Source organism: Oryctolagus cuniculus, chromosome 12 (assembly GCF_964237555.1).
Source record: "Oryctolagus cuniculus chromosome 12, mOryCun1.1, whole genome shotgun sequence".
NCBI lineage: Eukaryota > Metazoa > Chordata > Mammalia > Lagomorpha > Leporidae > Oryctolagus > Oryctolagus cuniculus.
The window spans coordinates 30,169,238-30,193,004 of NC_091443.1; the positions used below are offsets into that span (position 1 = coordinate 30,169,238).

The 23,767-nt window shown below is 39.6% G+C and overlaps 1 long non-coding RNA gene across 1 annotated transcript in view; it reads right to left on the bottom strand.

Moving 5' to 3' along the window:
- Positions 1 to 246: 246 nt before the first annotated feature.
- The window catches only part of LOC127483718 (uncharacterized), a 162,113-nt gene continuing 138,592 nt past the window's right edge, over positions 247 to 23,767 (bottom strand). Inside the window, exon 3 of the long non-coding RNA XR_007910243.2 lies at positions 247 to 1,919. This is a non-coding gene — a long non-coding RNA (uncharacterized lncRNA). The remainder of the gene's footprint in view (positions 1,920 to 23,767) is intronic.

The following is a 23,767-nucleotide window of genomic DNA, read 5'->3' on the forward strand; positions in this document are numbered from 1 at the left end:
AGCAGTTAAGAAGCCTGAGTTCCACATGGAAGGGTCTGCCTTTGGTTCCTGGCTCTGGCTCCTGCCTCCAGCTTCCTGCCTTTGCAGACCCTTAGAAGCAACAGTGATAGCTCATGTTAAATAGAATTTTTCCAACCTAAGTTGGAGGCCTGAATTGCATTCTTGCATCCTGTCTTTAGCCCTAGCCATCTTGGTTGTTATAGGAATTTAGGGAGTAAACCAATGAATAGGTCCGCTCTGCCTCTCTCTGCCAGTCTCTCAACTATATAACAGACTTTTTTAAATTTAAATGAATCACTAAGGACCCAGACACTTATAAAAATAATTAACTAATGTAATAAGCTAGTGCCTCATTTTCAAAGCAAATCAACATTTAGACCAAGAATGCTCTTATCTCACCAGAGGTAAGATCACAAGTCTTGATCTCTCCACCAAAATAAATAAATAAATAAATAAATAAATAAATCACTGAGCTTTTGCTATATGAAATATCAAAAGGTGTTACTCTTCTTCTTTCCCCTAATACTTCTATAAGCCTACATGTACAAGGGCTTAGGAAAGAGTCTGGCACATAGGAAGTGTCCAACAACTGTTGGTAATTATTAATATTTCTGCAGAAGGTACATAAATTATGACTCTTCAAATAAATGAAAGAGTATAAATACCATCTTAAACGTCCGATAAATTTGTGTCGTTTTGTCATTAATTAAAAAATCCTTTGGGATAAATCATTATTTAAAAGAGAAAGAACTTGAATTCTATTACAAGAGCTGAAAAATATTCACACAATGCATGGGAATTGCTAAGAAGTGAGCATCAGATTAAATTCTCTACAACATCCATAATTGCAGGGTTGGTTCCTTTTCTCCTTCAAGGTGGTTATAAAATCTATGCCAAGTACACATTTACTTTACAGAAGATGAAGCCAGGAGTAAGTGGTAACTAAACATCTAGAAACCCCTGAGTGTTCAGTATTACTGGGGACAGGAGATTGTCCTCTTGATTTGACAAGGCTGGACCAAAGCCCTGCATTCTCAAGAACTTGCCAACAGGAGCCATAGGTGCACTTCAAAGCAGCAAGTGTAGGATAAGAGCTCTCTGGAAGTAAATGAAGTGTGGTTGAGCAACAAGAAATATTCAGGCTACCAGGAAGAAGCACTTTTCCATGACAAGTAATTTAACTACAGATTTTTGTCAATCACGGTATTCTTTGACCTTTATTCCTGAATGCCATCAGACTCAGATAAAATACAAATGCTTACCATGTTAACTGCCATTTTGTATCCACTGCCTGATTCAGTTCTCATAACAAGCCTATGAGGTGGTTATTTTTATTATTCCATGTTTATAGATGAAGTAACTGAGATTACGGAGATTGAATTAACTTGCTCATGAGTATATAAAGTGGGAAGTAAGTTGCACAGCCAGAATTAGAAGCTTGTATCTCTATAACTTGTCTTCATAACCATTATATCTCTGAGGTTTTGTGTAATGTTCTAATTTCCAGACATTTAATTACTGTCTTCTTTTCTTTCCTTCTTAGCTATTACTTGGCTCTGTGATTGATTGCTCCAGGGATAGAACAACACGTTCACAATGTGCAACTCAGCCTGTCCCAAATGTGGGCTGATTAATTTCAGGTAAACACCCTAGGCGGACAGTAATTTTCAACCTCTGAATTTAGAAATATGTGAGCCAGGGTACTCCATGTAATTTCTGCAACCTAAAGATGAATTTCAAGATACTCCACCCCTGGAGTCAGTTGAAAAGCTGGCCAGAGTTTAAGAAACAAACCTGAAAAGTGCCACAAGTCAAGGCTGTCTCCCCTCAGAGTCGCTGGCAGGAGGTGGGGTGTGCTCCCAGGAAATGCAGCAGCCACACAACTTCACAGCAGCTTCTCAAACAAATGTTGCATTTCTCTGTGACCACAGAAAAAGAGGAAAAGAAAATAAAAATTAAATGACCTTTTCTTGGACTCTCACATTTCTTTTTAATATGAATGATCATAGCTTGTTTAGACATCAAAGCAGGCAGCATGTGCTGAGTTTTGTCTTAAAGGATAAAAGAAAAAAAATGTATTTTGTGGAGGAAATCTTCCAACAAATATAACTCCTCTTAATGCTTTTAACTCTGGAAAAATGTTAAAGTCTTACAAGATCATCAAAGAATCATGAAGAGAAAATGTACGTTCACATGAAGACTTAAATTGATCTTTTACTTTGTTTATTAATGAAGGACTCCTAACAGCGCTCAGTCAACTGTTAAAATGTTTAATCATAATTTGAGCAAAATTATCTCTGGCTAAATGCATTCTTCCATTTGTTGCAAAAGAAGCCCCCTACTTCTCTTTCAATCCCAGTATGGAGAAAGAGATAATTAAACAAAATTATTTTCATAATTCCATTTCAAGTACTTAAAAACTGTTATAAATCTTACCCATCTTAATAAAAAAAAATCCTCAGTGTATTGACTCTCTCAGAATTTCTTTTCAAATATGCCTTGCTGGGGCCCATGTTGTCATGCAACAGGTTAAGCTACCACCTTTGAGAGTGGCATCCCATTTGGGTGGTGGTTAGTCCCAATTAGATCCAGCTGCTCCACTCTGATCCATCTCCCTGCTATTGCACCTGGCAAACAGTGGAAGATGGTCCAACTACATGGGCTGCTGCCATCCATGTGGGAGACCTAGATAGAGTTCCAGGCTCCTGGTTTTGGCCTGGTCCAGCCCCAGTTGTTGCAGCCATTTGGGGAGTGGACCAGTCAATGGAAGATCTCTCTTTCAGTCTCTCTCTCTTTATCTGCAAATCTGCCTTTCAAATAAATAGATAAATCTTTTTTGTTTTAAAAATGTGCATTCTTATATTACATCTACCTGTCTCTCTCCCACTTCTTTAGAAATTTACTAAAACCCAAGTACCAGTGTTAGAAAAATCACTTAAAAGTTTGAATAACAATAAACAACCTAGAATAGTTACTTCTAGCTCTCTGATATGAACCACTTCTGATTGCTTTAAAAGAAACTCTCTTAATCACTCTGTCATTGTGAACTCATGATTCTGGCTAAGTGACTTATTATGTGACCCAATGTGGGTGAGGACTTTTTGTCTCATTTTATATCAAAAGAAATTTAAATTATCTCTTATATGTTAAAGATCAGGGAAGAAACAGAGAAAGAGAGACAGAGAGAAACTTCCATCTGCTCATTTACTTCCCAAATGAAAACAACAGCTAGGAATGGGCTAGGCCAAAGCCAGGAGCCAGAAACTCCATCTGGGTCTCCCACAGGGGCGATAGGAACACATTTACATCATTCATTGTCAGCTGCCTCACATGTTCGCTAGCAAGAAGCTGTATCACAAGCAGAGTAGTAGGAACCCAAACCCACATTCTGAGATGGAAGCCTCCCAAGCAGTGACTTAACCCACTGCATAACAATGCCCATGCAATATATATTTTTTTAATTTTATTTTTATTTATTTATTTATTTTTTGACAGACAGAGTGGACAGTGAGAGAGAGAGACAGAGAGAAAGGTCTTCCTTTGCTGTTGGTTCACCCTCCAATGGCCACCGCAGCTGGTGCGCTGCGGCTGGCACACCGTGCTGATCTGAAGGCAGGAGCCAGGTGCTTCTCCTGGTCTCCCATGGGGTGCAGGGCCCAAGCACTTGGGCCATCCTCCACTGCACTCCCGGGCCATAGCAGAGAGCTGGCCTGGAAGAGGGGCAATTGGGACAGAATCCGGTGCCCCAACCGGGACTAGAACCCTGTGTGCCATCGCCGCAAGGCGGAGGATTAGCCTATTGAGCCGCGGCACCGGCCAGCAATATATGTTTTAATTTTCTAAAAATTGGAAAATAGCAGCAACTGTTTTTTTCCCTTTTTGAGAACTGTTACTCAAAAAAAATCTATCTCACCTGAACTATGAAATAATAGTAAAAAGTATAGATTCCAATAAAACAGTGAAGAGAAAATAAGACTAGTTGTTAATTTATAAAAGCATGATTATTGGCCGGCGCCATGGCTCAATAGGCTAATCCTCCACCTGCGGCGCCGGCACTCTGGGTTCTAGTCCTGGTTGGGGCTCTGGATTCTGTGCCAGTTGCTCCTCTTCCAGGCCAGCTCTCTGCTGTGGCCAGGGAGTGCAGTGGAGGATGGCCCAAGTGCTTGGGCCCTGCACCCCATGGGAGACCAGGATAAGCACCTGGCTCCTGGCTTCAGATCTGCGTGGCTTGCAGGCCGCAGCACACAGACCACAGCGGCCATTGGGGGATAAACCAACAGAAAAGGAAGACCTTTCTCTCTGTCTCTCTCTCTCACTGTCCACTCTGTCAAAAAAAAAAAAAAAAAAAAAAAAAAAAACCAATGGATATTATCAACTAGTTCTTAACCAAAAAAACTTTCAAAATAAAAACTATGACATTTGCTTTCTCTTAATAAGCAGTCAGTTAAATAGAATTAATAGGAAGGTAGAAGTCTTTCCCTCCCTCCTAATAGAATCTATATATTAACACATCAATACCCACTGTGAACTCTTCAAAGGATGAAGGACATAAAAATCTATGTAATATAGGCAGGCCTATTTTGAGATTAGTGTCAGGTAACACTGCTACTGCTCTGAAACCATTAGAAACACTGGCCTAATAAAATGTAGGAAAAAATGGCCAGCATTCCACTGAAATGATAAAATATGTGAATAAGTACCTGAGTACATTAAGAACACAATAATTCACATGAAACCAAAGTAAAAAAGAAAACACTTCCAAATAACAGCTTCCTGCTCCTCTTTCTTCAGTGAAATCTCGCCCGCTGTCCGTTCCCCGAACCCCAAACCTTCACCACGACCCACGCGGGCCTCTCCCTTACTGCCCCCAGGCCCCAGGCCCCAGTTTTTGGGCAGGAAAGGTGTGGGAATCACCGCCACTTCCCATCCCGGGGTAAGTAAGGAGGTCTTTATACCATGGCTCATACAAAGCAGACTGCCCACAAATCGACCAATGGTAAAGCACCCAGGAAGCAACTGGCTACAAAAGCTGCTTGCAACAGTGCGCCCTCTACTGGAGGGGTGAAGAAACCTCATCATTACAGGCCCGGTACTCTGGCACTTCGTGAAATCAGACGTTATCAAAAGTCCACCGAACTTCTGATTCACAAACTCTCCTTCCAGCGTCTGGTTCAAGAAATTGCTCAGGACTTCAAAACAGATCTGCGCTTCCAGAGTGCAGCTTTGCAGGAGGCAAGTGAGGCCTATCTGGCCTTTTTGAAGACACCAACCTGTGTGCTATCCATGCCAAACGTGTAACAATTATGCCAAAAGACATCCAGCTAGCACGCCGCATACGTGGAGAACGTGCTTAAGGATCCACTATGACGGGAAACATTTCATTCTCAAAAAATTTTTTTTTCTCTTCTTCCTGTTATTGGTAGTTCTGAACGTTAGATATTTTTTTCCATGGGGTCAAAAGGTACCTACCTAAGTATATGATTGCGAGTGAAAAATAGGGGACAGAAATCAGGTATTGCCAGTTTTTCCATTTTTATTTGTGTGTGGATTTTTAATATAAATGCGGGGACGTAAAGCATTAATGCAAGTCAAAATGTTTCAGTGAACAAGTTTCAGCGGTTCAACTCTATAACAATTATAAATAAACCTGTTAAATTTTTCTGGACAATGCCAGCATTTGGATTTTTTTAAAACAAGTAAATTTCTTATTGACGGCAACTAAATGGTGTTTGTAGCATTTTTATCATACAGTAGATTCCATCCATTCACTATACTTTTCTGAGTTGTCCTACATGCAAGTACATGTTTTTAATGTTGTCTTCTGTGCTATTCCTATAAGTTTGCTATTAAAATACATTAAACTATAAAAAAAAAGAAAATACTTGCTTCAGTACTTAACTTTTCCTGTGTATTTACACAGTACCCTTAATACAGCAAGGTCCAAAGCCACAAATAAGAAACATGGCCTGGGTCTTCAACACATTTATAACCTCCTCTCCTGCCTCTCTACACAGGGACATCAGAATATATGATCACAAAACATTTAATATGACCCAGAAAACCTGTCTACTTGGATACTGTAAGAAGGTCATTCAGACTCTGTGGAAATTAATTTCTGTGTGAAATTAAAGTTATGTTTATTTTGTTGTAAAAATGGAGTTATCTGTTAGATGCTTTTAGACTGTTGTGGACATTCACTACATGTAAAGACAAAGAATGGATCCTGGTCATTTTATGTTTACTTCATTCCTTAAAATATTTTCTTCATATAATAAAACTCTATCATGCTGGCGCCGCGGCTCAGTAGGCTAATCCTCCTCCTTGCGGCGATGGCACACAGGGTTCTAGTCCCGGTCGGGGCCCCGGATTCTGTCCCGGTTGCTCCTCTTCCAGGCCAGCTCTCTGCTGTGGCCAGGGAGTGCAGTGGAGGATGGCCCAAGTGCTTGGTCCCTGCACCCCATGAGAGACCAGGAGAAGTACCTGGCTCCTGCCACCGGATCAGTGTGGTTCGCTGGCCGCAGCGTGCCGGCCACGGCAGCCATTGGAGGGTGAACCAATGGCAAAGGAAGACCTTTCTCTCTGTCTCTCTCTCTCTCTCACTGTCCACTCTGCCTGTCAAAAAAATTTTAAAAAAATTAAAAAAATAAAAACTCTATCATGAAAACATCCACAGTTATATAAATAAAATTTATTTCTTGATATATTAGGAAAAATCAAATCTATACATGGACCACTGACATTCAGAACACCCACAAATATTAACAGCTATGGAAAATAACCCCAAAGAGAAAAGAATTTAATGTCATGTTGCTTTTCCAAAAAGCCTTGGAGAGGGTTATTCGTGCTCAAAAGCATTGAGGTTCACAAATGCTTTGGGCATATCTTTGCATTTCACTTGAATATTTAGAATATGCCAAGCATCACTGTGATTACTTTTCAAAATGACACCATGAATTAATTAGAAATTTAATCATTGTCATTTCAAGATAACAGTTTTTTTTCCCCTTCTCAGGTACTGCTTATTATTAACATTTTTCCTATTTTCCTTTTATGTAACATTTTATAAGTTATCAGTCTTTAAAAAAACTGATTCATTTTCTAATTTTACTATGCTAAACTAATTACAAAATGAATTTTTTATTTCATAAATCTTTGGTATTTTTATTCACCCTCTGGATACTGAATTATGATTAATTCTGCTTTTCTTCCTCTAATAGATTTATGTGTATTATCATATATATTAAATTTTCAGTTCTGTAACTTTTTTCATTTTTATTGCTTTGCACACTGACAATGTGCACTTCATTAAAAATATGTAATCCCTTAGCTGCAATCAAGGCATAATTGTAAATCTTTATAATATAATAACATGCATGTTCTTCACATTTTATTTAAACATCTCCCACTCCACTTGAAAATTCAAGATTTCCCATCTTTTCAAATTGCAATGTAAGAATAGGATTTAAGTATTCCAAGCTTTTATGAAAAAATTGATAATAAGCATATCTGTCTAGTTATTATTTTGCCTCCTGCCACTCTAGTTTAAAATGTACTATTCATCTGTTTATTTTTGTCAACATTAATATTTAGAATAGTTTAGGTAATTAACACAATACCTCAGTGCGGCTGAGTTTCATGCAGCAGTAACACCCTGCTGTTAAACTAAGCTCTCTGACCTAATCCAAATATCCAGAGAGGTTTTATTACAAACAAGTGAAGTCAGAAGTGCAGACTTGGACCAGCCAGCCTTGTGGCATAGTAGGTTAAGCCTTCGCCTGTGGCGCCAGCATCCCATATGGGTGCCTGTTTATGTCCTGGCTGTTCCTCTTCCGATCCAGCTATCATCTATGGACTGAGAAAGCAGTGGAAGGTGGCCCAAGGGGTTGGACTTCTGCACCTGCATGGGAGACCTGGAGGAAGCTCCTGGCTCCTGGCTTCAGATCAGCCCAGCTCTGGCTGTTGTGGCCATTTGAGGAGTGAAACACCAGATGGAAGACCTTTCTTTCTATCTCTCCCTCTCTCTCTAACTTTACCTCTCAAATAAATAATCTTTTTTTAAAGTGCACAATTACAAAATACAACATGCAAAATGCAGTGTCACAAAATAGGCAACAACAAGACTGAAAAGAGAGTCTTTTCCCCAGATAATATGTCACAAATGTGGTTGTGACCTTGATCCCTCAAGAATTTTAGTAACATTCTCCTAATTTTTCCAGAAATCACATGGTCCTTTGGGAGTTCTTAGTGTATCAGTAACATGGCAGATTTGAGGGAAAGGGGATGGGAGGCTTTGTGGGGAGAGCTCAGGGCCACAGGAGAGGGAGAGGGATGTGAAAGAAGTGAGAGGACGACTGGAAACACCCTGTAAAACTTGCTGGAAACATCAGTGGTAATTAATCATGTATAATCAAGTCATACATCAACTGCTTAGCACTGTAATCCCACAAAATAAGGCCAGGCTAGTGAATCAGATGATTGTAAATTGATTCTTTTTGCCAAGGAAGTGATATCTGGTTTCAATAAAAATTAGTTTGTTCTGCTTATATTCTTTCTATTCTGTTTGTACCAAGCAACCTCTTTGCACAGCTAAGCCCATTTCAACAGAAGGTCAAGAAATGAGTAAAAATACTCAAAATGATGAACAACTGAGAATGTCCCCTTAGATTTATAAAAAAAAAAAAAATCACTCGTAAAAACTAAACTGCTTCAGGCTTAGAATACCCTTGGTGTCTTCAATGTTCTCATATTCTGAAACTAGGCTTTCAAGTGGGCACATTCTATCATCTTCCTGTGCTCTTCTTTTTTTTTTTTAAATTTATTTTTTATTTAGTAAATATAAATTTTCAAAGTACAGTTAATGGATTACAATGGCCCCCCTAACCCCATAATTTCCCTCCCACTCACACCCCTCCCATCTCCCACTCCCTCTCCCATTCCATTCACATCAAGATTCATTTTCAATTCTCTTTATATGCAGAAGATCAATTCAGTATATATTAAGTAAAGATTTCATCAGTTTGCACCCACACAGAAACACAAAGTGTGAAATACTGTTTCAGTACTAGTTATAGCATTACTTCACATTGGACAGCACACTAAGGACAGATCCCACATGAGAAGTAAGTACACAGTGACTCCTGTTGTTGACTTAACAATTTGACACTCTTGTTTATGGTGTCAGTAATCTCCCTAGGCTCTAGTCATGAGTTGCCAAGGCTATGGAAGCCTTTTGAGTTCGCTGACTTCGATCTTATTCAGACAGGGTCTTAGTCAAAGTGGAAGTTCTCTCCTCCCTTCAGAGAAAGGTCCCTGCTTCTTTGATGGCCCCATTCTTTCCACTGGGGATCTCACTCGCTGAGATTTTCCATTTAGGTCTTCTTTTTTTTTTCCAGGGTGTCTTGGTTTTCCATGCCTAAAATACTCTCATGGGCTCTTCAGCCATATCCGAATGTCTGTGCTCTTCTTTTGACCATCACATTTCTTAACTGCCTCAGTTCTTTCCCATCATTTCTCTGTCTTTACTGATTGTGCTTTTGATGTGTGAAGGTTCTCACTATTGCTAATTCTACTAGACTAGGACACCCAGCTCATTGGGTCTTTTGAGCACTATGATGGCAAAAATTTTGTCTGTTCTTTGAGCCACCATTATCTCCATAATGTAGCAATAAAATATACAAAAATACAATGGTCTTATAACTTCCCTTATTCCCTAGTCCCAACTTACACACACACACACACATCCCTTTTTTGCAAAGTACACTCAACAGTTAGTGTGGGTGATCCTGTGCCTGGCTAGGAGACTGCTTGTCTACCCATGCAGGAAGCTAAGAGGGCATGGCATACCATACCTCCCAGGAAAGACCCTGGTCAGAGGCTCAGCACACTGAGACCCATATATGACCTGATTGCTGGCAGACGGCATATGCCCCAGGCACATTTCCTCCACCCCCACTTGCTGTTGAGTGGCCTTGTGATTATCAACTTGGTGAATAGCTCCCAAGTGTGGCCCAGACCAATAAGACTGCCTGGAAGGCTACGTAGGCTACATGACCCTCAAGGTGATTGGAGAAGCAAAGAGGCACCAGTATTTGCTTTATCCTATAGAACTAGCTACTCCCCTTTGCCTGCCCTTGTGCTCAACTGTTAATAAACAAACATGTTCACCAAAACTGACTCCGGTGCTTCTTGTCAAAGTATGCTGTTGCCCCACCATCCCAACAGTGTGGGTCTTGCAGGATGAGCCCACAAGTTAGATGTCATTCTCTCCAGGACATCATGCCTGAAATGTTAATATTGTATTGGGTACCCCTGTAAAATCTCATAACATCCCATGCTCACCACTATTATGTTATGAAATTGTCTTTTTACTATGCTTAAGATCCTAGAAAACAGGGGCCGGTGCCGTGGCTCATTTGGTTAATCCTCCACCTGTGGTGCTGGCATCCCATATGGGCCCCAGGTTCTAGTCCCAGTTGCTCCTCTTCCAGTCCAGCTCTCTGCTGTGGCCTGGGAGGGCAGTGAAGGGTGGCCCAAGTCCTTGGGCCCCTGTACCCACATGGGAGACCAGGAAGAAGCATCTGGCTCCTGGTTTTGGATCAGTGCAGTGCCAGCCATAGCGGCCATTTGGGGAATGAACCAATGGAAGGAAGACCTTTCTCTCTGTCTCTCTTTCACTGTCTGTAACTCTACCTGTCAAATAAAAAAATAAGATCCTAGAAAACAGGACCTCTGTCTTTCACTTTAATTCATCAGTCCTAGCAAAGTGTCTAGAAGACAACAGCAATTCAATATATATGTGTCAAATGCAGGAAGAAAATTACAGTAGCTCTTATGAAATGGTGAGAATTCTGCCAACAAAACAGTATGAGGATAGGAACCATACTGTATAAATGAAAAAATTATATCTAAGAATTTATCTGTACCTGTGCTTTGTCAGAGAACCCAGGATTAGAGCTTGTAGGCAGAACAGTGACTCCCTAAAATATTCACACCTTATTCCCCAGAGCCTTTCAATATGTTATTATTTAAAAAAAGATTTATTTATCTGAAAAGCAAAGTTACAGAGAGAGAGAGAGGGTAAGACTGATGGAGAGGAGATATTTCAGCTGCTGGCCCAAATGGCCCCAATAGCCAAGACTCGGCCAGGTTGAAGCTAGGAGCCTGGAACTCCATCTGGGTCTCCCACGTGGGTGACAGGGGCACAAGAACTTGGCCATCTTCTGCTGCTTTCCTAGACACATTAGCAGGGAACTGGATCAGAAGGGAGCTGTGGGGACTCAAACCACTGGCCAAATGCGATGGCAGAATAACAGGAGGAAGCTTAACCCACTATCCCACAATGCCAGCCCCCCTCAGTATGTTATTTTATATGGCAAAGGATACTTTCTAAATACAGTTCAGGGTAAGAATTTTGAGATGGGGACATTAGCCTCAAACCCTTAGAGGTGAGACTCTTTCCTTTCACAAAGAGATGGGACAACAGAAGCAGGATCACAAAGATGCTTCACTGATGGCTTTGAAGATGGAAAAAGAGGGTCCAAAACTAAGGTTTTTGGGTAGACTCTACAACCAGAAATGTAGGCAAATGGATTCATACCTAGAAGCTCCAGAAAAGGAACACAGCCTTACCAACACCTTGATGTTAGCCCAATAAGACCAGTGTGGGATTTTCATAAAACTGTAAAATAATAAATTTGTGTTGTTTTAAGCCACTAAATTTGAGATGATTTGTTACAACAGCAATAGGAAACTAATACAGATCCTGGAGCTGCTTTTCCAAAGGCTCCCTAGAGTCATCTGATTTTGTTTGTAATACAATGACATCAAATGTTTGCTTTTTTAATTAAAAAACTAAGCATAGTGATGTATGTACTGATTATTTTGATAAATACCTCCATATAATAAACAACAAATTCAAATATTGACTGAAGGCTCTCTCTCAAAATAAGATATCTTTATATATATCATCTCATTCTACTTACTACCAAGGGATATTTATTCAGACTAAGAAAATGATTATCATTTAAACTTGCTCAGAAATTTCATAGAATGCAAATTGTATTGATCCATTTTCCTTGTCTATATACTATATATTTGTGTCATTTTTAGTGTGCATAATATATATTACTAATATTCATAAAGAAATAAAACTTCTCTATCAGCCTTGCTCAAATTAGAATCTCCCAGTTTCTCTTTTATAACTCTTGCTGAATGTGTGCTGATTTAGATAGGGTGTCAACATGGTATGCAATCTCATCCCTATTCTTATGAAAGCTCTGCATTATTATATCAACTTTATGATTAGCCTATAAAAGTTCCTTTGTTCTAGTGATATCAAACTCATGGAAAAGACACCAATGTTTTGTTTCCTGGGAATAATACACCATAAAATATTTCCTAGTAATTACCTCTTTCTAATAAATGTTGCCATAAGAAAAACCTAAGCCAGCTATTCCAAGTTCAATAGGAAAGTGTCATGTGTTATATAATAATGTAGTCAAAACAAAGTAAAGAATATTTCCACTAAAAGACAATACAAAGATACCTGAATATTGGCTTTCATTATTATGTTAGAGAATTTCGTAAAAATATCCATTCAATAGGGGCTGGCATTATGGGATAGCAAGTAAAACCACTGCTTGTGATGCCAGCATCACATATGGGCATCAGTTTGTGTCTCAGCTGTTCCACTTCCAATCCAGATCCCTGCTAATGAGCCTGGGAAAGCAGTAGAGGATAGCACAAGTACTTGAATGCCTGCTACTGACATAGAAGACCTGGAAGAAGCTCCTGGCTTCAGCCTGGCCCAGCCCTGGCCATTATGGCCATTTGGGGACTGAACCAGTGGCTGGAAGATCTCTCTCTCTCTCTCTCTCTCTCTCTCTCTCTCTTGTGTGTGTGTGTGTGTGTGTGTGTATGTGTGCCTCCCTCTCTCTAACTCTTTCAACTAAATAAATAAAATCTTTTTTTTAAATCCATTCAACAAATACAGAGACTGACATTAAAAACATATGACCGATGTATGATAAAGGTTATATTTTAGCCAAAAAAAAGTTTTCATTCTTGCATATGTGTCTGTCCATTTGTATTACACAATTGAAAATAATTTGCAAGTCCTTAAGTCCACAGAATGTGACATACAGAGATATCTAGTAGGGAGAGTTCTTATCCCACAACAATTAAAGGGTCTACATGGAGCCACATGACACCACATAAGGAAAGGATAGGTCATAGAGGAAAACATGTCAAAGTTCCAGACTCTGCCTTTCTCCCTTTCAGCACAGCAAGTCAGCAATATCCAACTCCACCTCAGAGATGGAAGGTTAACTGCAGTGAAACTGAACCAGGAGGATCTAAACCTGAGAACTCAGGGGCATTTGGGTTGGGAAAGGGGTCGAGATCCAAGATTGGAAATTTGAGGAATGAAGGGAAACCTTCATACTGACTATTATGACCCTCAACTCCCCACCCTTTCCCCTAGTTCCAAGAAGTATGGTGTACAGACTGTGACGACACAGATCCAGTGACTTCAGAGGTTGGGAGACATCTCTCCAGTTATCAATACTGGGGGTGAGTGACCATAGCAAAAAAAGCCAGTTTGCCAGATACAATAACTTCCTGGCTATAAACTCACTTGCCAAAAAGGTCTACTTTCCCACATGAATCTCCCAACCGACATTTTTATGAACACATCACAAGCACCATGAGATCTTTGTGAAAAGTTTCCAAAATAAAAGTTGCCCAAAATAAGCAATCTTTTGTGGTGGCTCTTTAAGAAAAAATTGAATTGGGAATGGTGGAGAGAGAGAGGAGGAGCCTGAAGAGAGGGCAGGGGTGGAAGAAGCTTACTTTATATTTCAATGCATAGCTCTGTTATTTTTGGATATGGTTCAGTAAGCCTGTGTTAGCTAAGTTAAAAGTTAAGATGCATATAATTGCTCGAAAGCAAGCTGCTCTCTCTCTTGTCTGGGTGGCTACAATGGCAGAGAGACGCCAGTCCAGCTCCAGGTGTGGAGTTCTTTCTGTATGCCTGTGTACCCATCAGAATCTCCATCAGAATCTGAGGTCTCCCAGAAATCTGCTAAGTCAAAAACCACCACTTCAGTCCCTTGGCTATTTCATAACATATCAATTATAACACCATATTTTCCTTTTTGTGCAGCAGATGGTATCAGAAATAGTTTGTAAGACTTCTGCCTTCCAGAAAGATTTCATTTAGCTGATTAGTTTCATGAATTGGTTATCAAGGGACAAAATGAAGATAAAAATGCTATTATGACTAGACTTTCCAGTTGGTGAACATAGAGTAATCAAATTATTCCAACCAATCATATAATATTTTCCTACATGCACATGGAACGTTCCACAGTAGAATTGCCAAATTAAACATCTCTGTGGGAAATGACAGTCCAGGCTCAATTTATTATGACTCTGTGTTGAATTTTACTAACAACACTGGCCTTATAAAACAAACTATGAATATTAAAATATTATAGCTATTTAATTTGGTAGGCCTTTTGAAATAATATATAATTGGAAGTCAAAATATGTTTGTATTTGCTAAGAGTAAGCACCTATATTTCCTAATTTTATATATTCTGAATACCAACAATTTGACTTTTAGATTCTTCTATTAGATAGAATAAGTTAATTATTATAATTTTAAAAAATCCCAAAATGTATAATAGCTCAAGCACAAAATTTTTTTTTCTCATTCAAATATATTGAAGGTAGGTGGATGGGCAATTCTTTTCCAGGTAATAATTTAAGGATTCAGAATCCTTCCTTCTTTTGGCTACACAATCCATAATGTGCAGTTTCCAGAACCACAGAGCTCAAAAAGCTTCAGAGGAAGAAGGGATCTAGATGTCATGCAGAAGGTGCTATCTGGACAATTTGTGTGAACTGGGATACTTAAGGGAGAAGAAGGACTACTAAACATACTTGGCAACAAATGTATCCCATACCTGTCCTAGACACACGAAGATGATGATAACTCTATGCATGGGAGGTTTTATGGGCCAGGCCTTAGAATGGTGCACATCCCTCCAGCTTACATCCTGATCTATTATATGGCTACACTCAACTACAAGGTAGACTGAAAAATAAAGACTTGGCATGTCCCAGGAAAAGAGGGACATAGATTTCATCCAACCTAGTTAAGTAGCCTGTCTTTGGTATTCTTACTTTTGCTCACACTTAATTTCAATAGCAAACTAGTCTCCTAGAAAGATTCATTCATTCAATAGTAGGAAGACGATTCCCTTTCTCATGAACCTTACATCTAGTGTGGGAGGCAGTAACTAACATGTAACCAACATAGGATGCATTTAGCCTAGCAGCTAAGGCACAAACATCCCAGGTGAAATACCTGGATTCAGTTCCCAGTTCTTGCTCCTGACTCCAACTTCCCACCCGTACAGACCATGAGAGGCAGTGGTTATGGCTCAAGTAATTGGACTCCTGCCACACATATGGGAGACCTGTTGGATGTTACATAATTCTTTACAACAGTCTCCAGAAACTACTGAACTACATGAATTATTTTCCCCTAAATTAAATGACAGCCCCATTGTTCTACTTTATTTAGATTTTTCCTCCTACTGACATGGCTGCATCCTAGTAATCTGTCAGATCCTGCTACTTCCCATTAGCTTGTGACCATGGAAAGAACTGAAATGGCTCAACCTAGAAAACAAAGTCAGTGTAAATAATTAGTTCTAACATAAATTCTATAATTGGGAATGATTTCTATTAGCTTAAGTTGTATATCCCTTCTGGTCTATAGTAGTGTCATACAGCAGCTCTTGCTATGGAAAACCAGAGTTTTAGAGATCTGAACCCATAGCTCTGTTTTGATATCTGAGTCTTAATTTCATCATTTGTAAAAGGTAACATGTCATCTTCCTTATAGAGTATAGGTAATTAAATGATACGTGGCTTGTGGAAATGTTTTGTAAAGTATAAAATGTAAAAAAATAGCAAGCATATTGTTGAGAATAATGTTAGTATTTTATAAGTTTTATCAGTTTCACAAACTTTAGTATGAACAGGTTTCAGACCCTTTCCTAGCAGTAGGTTTTGAAAGGAGAAAGAGGCTGGGCAAGAAAAGGGGAGTCCAAAGACACTGTTAGACAAGTAATCCTTCAAAATGCTATCTATGACCTGGCAGTGCCTACTTCTAAATATGTAGAAAACACAAATACTCAATTACACAGGATTAAGAGAGAAAGGTCCACTCTAACACACTTACACAAATTTGACTAAACTAAAGCTAATTTTAAAAAGTGCAAGTTCAGAAGCAATTTATAGTATATATTAAAACATCCATTTCAACAAGTGAACTTTGTACATTTGCAAATGAACAAATTAACACCAATAAATTACTTTAGATACAGTATTGTCACTTGTGTGCTCTATTAATTTACTGCACTAATTAACTTACTCTCTCACGTCCTCTCTGGGATGAACTCATATTAGCATGGACTATATATGGCCACCTTAACTCTTTGATATGTGTTCCTCAATATACAGATATTTCCAAAAATTTGTGATGCAAAACTTTCCATTATATGAGCAAATATTTCAATGTATGTGATTTCATTTGCTTTTATTTTAGCATTTCTAATTTAAGTGTCATCAGTCCTATGTTTGGATCCTTTCTTTTTTACTTCATTTTATGGACACAATAAACAGATATACTGCTTCTGCTATAAATATCATCAATGATATCACAGGAAAACAAAGACCTCACAGAACTGAATAAGACATACCATTGCCAGCCCTCCTGGGAACAAAAAGGGACCCAAAAGTGGGATGTGTTTCCTCTCAGAAATCACCTGGTTTCTTTGATAGATGCTTCTCTTTTTCATTGCTCCTCCACTTCGCTATACTCCTGTGTTCTATTCTATTTCTAACTTACCTGAATTAGAACTAAGTATCTCGAACTCTGTTGAATATCTCTATGACTTTTCATCCCAAGTGCCTCTGATAAAGTAATTACAAAGTCTTAATTCAAACTCTTAGAGAGGAAGGGAGTGAATTTGATTGACTCGTAAGTTCTAACTGACACATTCCTATTAGGAAAGTTGCTTGTTCCAGGTCTAATCCCTTATGGGCAGTAGAATCAAAACTGCAAATGACCACTTACTTAGCTTCTTCCTTTATCCAAAGTTATTAACAGACCCAGTTCATTCATAATGGCCATTGGACTCTTCAACTTTTTTTTTTTTTAAAGATTTTGTTTTATTTATTTGCAAGGCAGAGTTACAGTGAGAGGTAGAGACAGAGAGAGAGGTCTTCCATCCACTGGTTCACTCCCCAGATGGCCACAACAGCCGGAGCTGAGCCCAAGAACTTGGACCATCTTTTCTGCTTTCCCAGGCCATAGCAGAGAGCTGGATCGGAAGAGGAGCAGCCAGGACTCAAACTGGCCCCCATGTGGTATGCTGTCACTTCAGGCTAGGGCTTTAACCTACTGCGCCACAGCGCCGGTCCCACTCTTCCACTTTTAAAAGACAGTAATTTAAAATAACCCATTTCATTCCTTAGAAATCACTTAAAGCAACAACAAGAAAGAAAATGTATAAACATATTTAGCAAAATACAGTAAATAAAAATCAAAAAGTTTGGGGCCAGCACTGTGGCATAGCAGGTTAAGCTGCTGCCTGCAGTACTGGCATCCCATGTGGGTGCCAGTTCAAGACCTGGCTGTTCCACTTCTAATCCAATTCTCTGCTATGGCCTGGGAAAGCAGTAGAAAATGGCCCAAATCCTTGGGCACCTGCACCCATGTGGGAGACCTGGAAGAAGCTCCCGGCTCCTGGCTTTGGATCAGCACAGCTCCACCCATTGCAGCCAAATAGGGAGTGAACCAGTGGATGGAAGACCTCGCTCTGTCTCTCCTTCTGTCTCTCTTCTGTCTGTCTCTCTGTGTAACTTTCAAATAAATAAATAAATCATTAAAAAATCAAAAAGTTTAATAATATATTGGTGACAATGTAAAAATTTATAATTTCTTTTAAGCAAATAATATTACTCCAAAATGGCACTTTGCAGTCCTGGGAAGTAGCTATGATAAATAACTTCCAATTAAAAAAATGTAGAGCCTTAGATGTAGTACTGGATACCCTTCTGGAACCCTCCATAAGCAGAAGCTGAACACACAAGCCCAGTACTTTGGAAATAGCTAAATTCCTTATCTCTGACTGTCATCTTATATGTCCTCAAAAAACAAAACAAAACAACAGATTCTCTTCTAAAATGTAAAGGTTCCCCTGATGTAGAGAAATGGCAATGTAAGATTAAAATTCAATATAGGCTTAAAACTTAGAAGCAGTCACAGCAAGGATTAGATATAGTCACATTAACATGCATTTAACTCTCATCAGAAGGCAAGGCATGAATTAAAGGTTAACCCTCTATAACTGGGATGTAAATACTTATTTTTTTGGTTAAAAAGATTCTTTTAAAACACTTAATGAAGATAACATTTGTCGGACATAACATTACTTGCCTAGAACTCTGCAAGGGCTTCACAAATATTATCATATTAATTCCACTATGAAGATAAATATCTTCATTTTACAGATATAAGAGGGCAAGTTCAGAAATATTGCCTGGGATCGCATAGTTTGCAACTTATGGAGATGACATTTAAATTTGTTTATTTATCTCTGAAGTCTGCATTTTTGTCTGGTAAGTGATGGCAAATTCACAACTCTTGTTTTAAATTGTGTGCTTCTAGGACTTAAATATTAAACTCATTAGTGGAAAATCAAGCTAATAAAAATAAAGCACATAAAATTCCAAACAAATAATAAACTCTGCCTATTTTTTCAGTAATTCTGTACCTTGCACAGAACCTGGCTAATGACAAACCTTGGTAAATATTTTTTAATTTGCTGACAAAAACTTGTTGCTGGAAAAAAAAATAAATGTGATAAAGTTAAAAGTAGCACAGTGAAATTTTCAAACAATTTTTTTCCTTTGAGTAAAATTTTGTCCCTCTCAACTGTAAAGATGTATTCCATAAATAAAGCATTTTTTAGAAAACTTTTATTTAATAAATATAAATTTTGAAAGTACAACTTTTGGATTATAGCAGTTTTTCCCCCCATAACCACCCTCCCACCCGCAAACCAACCCATCTCCTACTCCCGTTCTTCATGAAGATTCATTTAGAAAAAGCGTTTGATAAAAATGCCACATCTGGCTGGCGCCGTGGCTCACTAGGCTAATCCTCCGCCTTGAGGTGCCGGCACACCGGGTTCTAGTCCCGGTCCGGGTGCCGGATTCTTTCCCAGTTGCCCCTCTTCCAGGCCAGCTCTCTGCTGTGGCCAGGGAGTGCAGTGGAGGATGGCCCAAGTGCTTGGGCCCTGCACCCCATGGGAGACCAGGAGAAGCACCTGGCTCCTGCCATCGGATCAGCGTGGTGCGCCGGGCGCGGCGGCCATTGGAGGGTGAACCAACGGCAAAGGAAGACCTTTCTCTCTGTCTCTCTCTCTCACTGTCCACTCTGCCTGTCAAAAAAAAAAAAATGCCACATCTATTCACTAAAAGAACTTGAACAAATTAGGTATAGAAACAACACACCTCAACATAATGAAGGCTGTAGATGACAAATCCACAGACAACTCCATACTGAATGGAGAAATTAAGCATTTTGCCCATCTCCTTTTCTTTGAAGTCTGTTACTAAAGCAGATTTCTTTTGGGGTATCATATTACCTTGCTTTTTCATACTTCCTGTGTCCATACTTAGTAATTACACATATGGCAGGTTAGCTGTTTCTGTGATTTTTAACACATGGCTTTAATGGTGTTTTTTGTTTGCTTGTTTGTTTCTTGACAATGTGTTTTAATTTATCAGTTTTGTAGGCTGTATTTCAGTTGAGTGCTGCAGTCTAGTCTCCTTATATCTTCTTCCACTGAAATTGAATTCAGTGGAAGTAGGGGTACAATGTTTTTTCTGTCAGATCCAGAAGGGGTGAATGGATTGCAGTAGCAGCCCATAGAGTGAGGTCTGCTTTTGTGAGATTGTGAGAGCCCAGAATCCTGGAGGGGTCATTTAGTTACTGGAACTGGCAAGCACATGGTCAAGGTCTCAGTATCAGTGGCCCAAAGTTCCACAGGAGCACAAAGATGCCCCACGTGCCAGCCCCAGGTTTCTATGCAAAATTCTAGATCATTCCAGAGCCCACAATACTAGATATACAGTGACAGCACTGCACAGGATAACACCAAGGCTTACTTTGCAATGGACTGTTTACTGCTGTAGCACGTTTCTATCCCAAAGTCACTGGAACCAACTACCAATGATGCTGGTGGGGATACAAGTCAAATTGACATTGCCCTCCAAGTCTCCACATGGTAATAGTGGGGTAGGTCCAAGGGCACTGGCTTGGGAATAGTGACTGTTAGCACTTACCCAGTGATGATTTAACCAGATCCAAGACGAAGCCCTGTGCCCAATTTCATGTCCTACTCCATAATGGCTGGAGTCTTGCTCCATTCTATCTCTTTATTGTTGGAGTAGGAGTTATGAAGGGATTCCCTATGCTTGCAGACATAGGACCCTCACGCCCTGACCTGTTTTGTACATAGTGATGTGGCAACTTTCCCTTGCCCCACCACAGTATGCTCCAGATACCAGATGTGGAATTTTAGGATTTAATGTTTGCCCTAGTGAGTTTTGGACTAGCCTTGTACCAATTATTCTCTTTTTTCTAGCCCTGTCTCCCTCATATGAAATCCAAATGTAAACTCTTTGGGTCAGCGCTGTGGTATAGCGGGTAAAGCTGCTGCAAAGTGCCGACATCCCATCCGGGCACCAATTTGAGTCCCAGCTGCTCCACTTCCAATCCAGCTCTCTGCCATGGCCTGGGAAAGCAGTAGAAGATGGCCCAAGACCTTGGGTCCCTGCACCCATGTGAGATACCCCAAAGAATCTCCTGGCCCCTGGCTCCTAGCTTCAGATCGGCTCAGCTCTGGCTGTTATGGCCATTTGGAGAGTGAACCAGCAGATGGAAGATCTCTCTCTCTCTCTCTCTCTCTCTGCCTCTGCCCCTGCCTCTCTGTAACTCTGCTTTTCAAATAAATAAATAATTCTTAAAAAAATAGAAAGAAAATGTAAACCCTTTGCATATCCTGCCATTGAATCCTGAAATATATTTTTTATGAATTTTACAGGGGTTCACAGCCAGCTAAGGGAGTTTTCCTTGGGTCTCAGATGAGACTGAACTTTTGACTTTTAAGCAGTGATGGAACAATAAGATTTTGAGACTCTTGGGGATGGAATGAATGATTTGCACTGAGAGATGGACGTGAACTTTGGGAGGCACTGGTGGTAAATGCTATGGTGTGGATATTAGTTTGGATGTCTTCAAAAGGCCCGTGAATTAAAGGATTAGTCCCCAAGGTGGCACCATTAGCAGCTTGTGGAAACTTCAGGAGGTGAATGCTTAGGTAATTGAGGTCATCTCCCTAAAGAATAGTTCTGTGAGAAGGTTGTTAATAAAAGCCTGAGTCTGGGCCCATCCATTCTCTCTTCTTTTTGGCTCTCCACATTGTCCTTCCACCACACACACTCTGCCATTGCCATCTGCCATTTTCACAGAGGCCAAATCTATAGGGCTTCCCAATCTTGGACTTCAACCTCCTGAACCATGAGCCAAAATAAATCTCTATCCTTCATTAGTAGCTTGTCTAAAGTATTTCATCACAGTAATGAAAAACTAATACAGATTTATTCTTAACTTTTCTTGTTTCTCATCTGTTTATACTATCTGGCTTAATTATGTATTTCATATGAGGATGTTTTAATCTGGTATAATTTTTTTCACTTCTTAGCCATGGAAGAGTTTGCTGCTGTGAATAAGTTTCTCCGTTTGCATTGTGTTATCAGCTGGCTTTTCATTACCACAACTAAAATATGTGAGAAGAGTTTTTGAGAAAGGGAGACACTAATTTTGGCTCATACTTTTGGAAATTCAACAATCTAAGATCATGTGTCCCCAGTGATTTAGTCAACTGGTGAAGCCTGAAGATCTACTAGATGTAAGCGAAGGGCCACACTAGGAGTTCATCACGTATACTCCTTTGGTACATATATACCACTTCAGACACTACTGGTCTGGTGGAAACCGCATGATTTAGAAGATCTAGGATACAATTTTAGATCTACAATTACTGAATGGTAATCAAATGAAATTTATTTATTACCTGTCACTGTACTCTCCTCCTTTTTGATGTAATTAAATGAAATGATATGTATAAAATGTCCAGTATATTATTTGATGTAAAATATTCTCAAGTAATTTCAATACACTCCAAGTGGTGTTTCATATTTTTCCTTTCAAGAACTATAGTCAAGGAGATATTCAGATATAAACACTAATGAAGCAACAATAAAAGAACTAATCACTGAGGCAAGGATGTGACCCTCTGCATACTGACATCATGAAAATCTAGACTCTGATACCAGTAACATACATGTTAGGTAGGAAGTCAGAAATTGAGCCTATGTGTGTATGAGAAAGGCCTGAAGACCAGCACCTACTATGGAAGCTCCAGAAGCTCTGCACTTCAAAGTCCTGCCCGGATCCTGATGTCGTGCCCCTTCTATCTGGACTATTAAACATCCTTCCTCTAAGATGGGGCTATGCCAGCCAGGCTTGACCTCTCTGATAACTTCTGGGGGAAAAACTCAGAAAGGAATTTTTCATATTTACATGCCCAACAAGTCCTTTGTTATGGAGAAGAAGGAGAGGGGGAGGGAAAATGCGGTAAGGCAAGACCCATTCCCTTAAAAGCCCCAGCCTAAATGTGAACTACGTACTCTCTCTCAGGTTCTGTCTGGAGAGGTGCCCATCCATTCTTACCGATGTCCCTATCCTAATAAACCTTGCTATTATGCTTTCCAATGCTCTCTGTCTCATGCCTGAATTCTTTTTTTTCTTTTTTATTTGACAGGTAGAGTTATAGACAGTGAGAGAGAGATAGAAAGGTCTTCCTTCTGTTGGTTCACTCCCCAAATGGCTGCTATGGCCGGCACTGTACCAATCTGAAACCAGGAGCCAGGTGTTTTTCCCGGTATCCCATGTGGTTGCAGGGGCCCAAAGACTTGGGCCATCCTCCACTGCCATTCCAGGCCACAGCAGAGAGCTGGACCAGAAGAGGGGCAGATGGAACTAGAACCCGGCGCCCATATGGGAGGCCAGCACTGCAGGCTGAGGATTAACCAAGTGAGCCAAGGCACCGGCTCGACCCCTGAATTCTTTCTTGCGCAAAGACAAGGACCCTTTGCTTCTCCGGTAACAATACATACATACAATAAACTACCCTCAGGGAATCCACAGCCAAGCATACACATAGAGAAGCATAGATATCTAGATAAATCTTGTGTGACAAAGTTTTTATTATTTTGCATTCTCACCAATGCAAAAAAAAAAATCAATGCCTCAAAGATTTAAATGAAACAGAGAGGTCATTACAAATAAATTTATCAGTTTTTATAGACAATCTACATCTTATCACCCTAAGTATTATTCTTATTTCTTTCTTGACACTATGAATCTCTAATTTCTAAAAGATTAAGTATGATTTAAGGTCAATATGAAGACCAAGCATGCCCATTCCATTTCTTCTTTAGCACTGATAATTTGTTTAGATTGACTGCATATAAATAGTTTTCTTTTTAAAATTTATTTATTTTATTTGACACACAGAGGCAGACAGACAAACATGCACTGGTTCACTCCTCAGCTGCC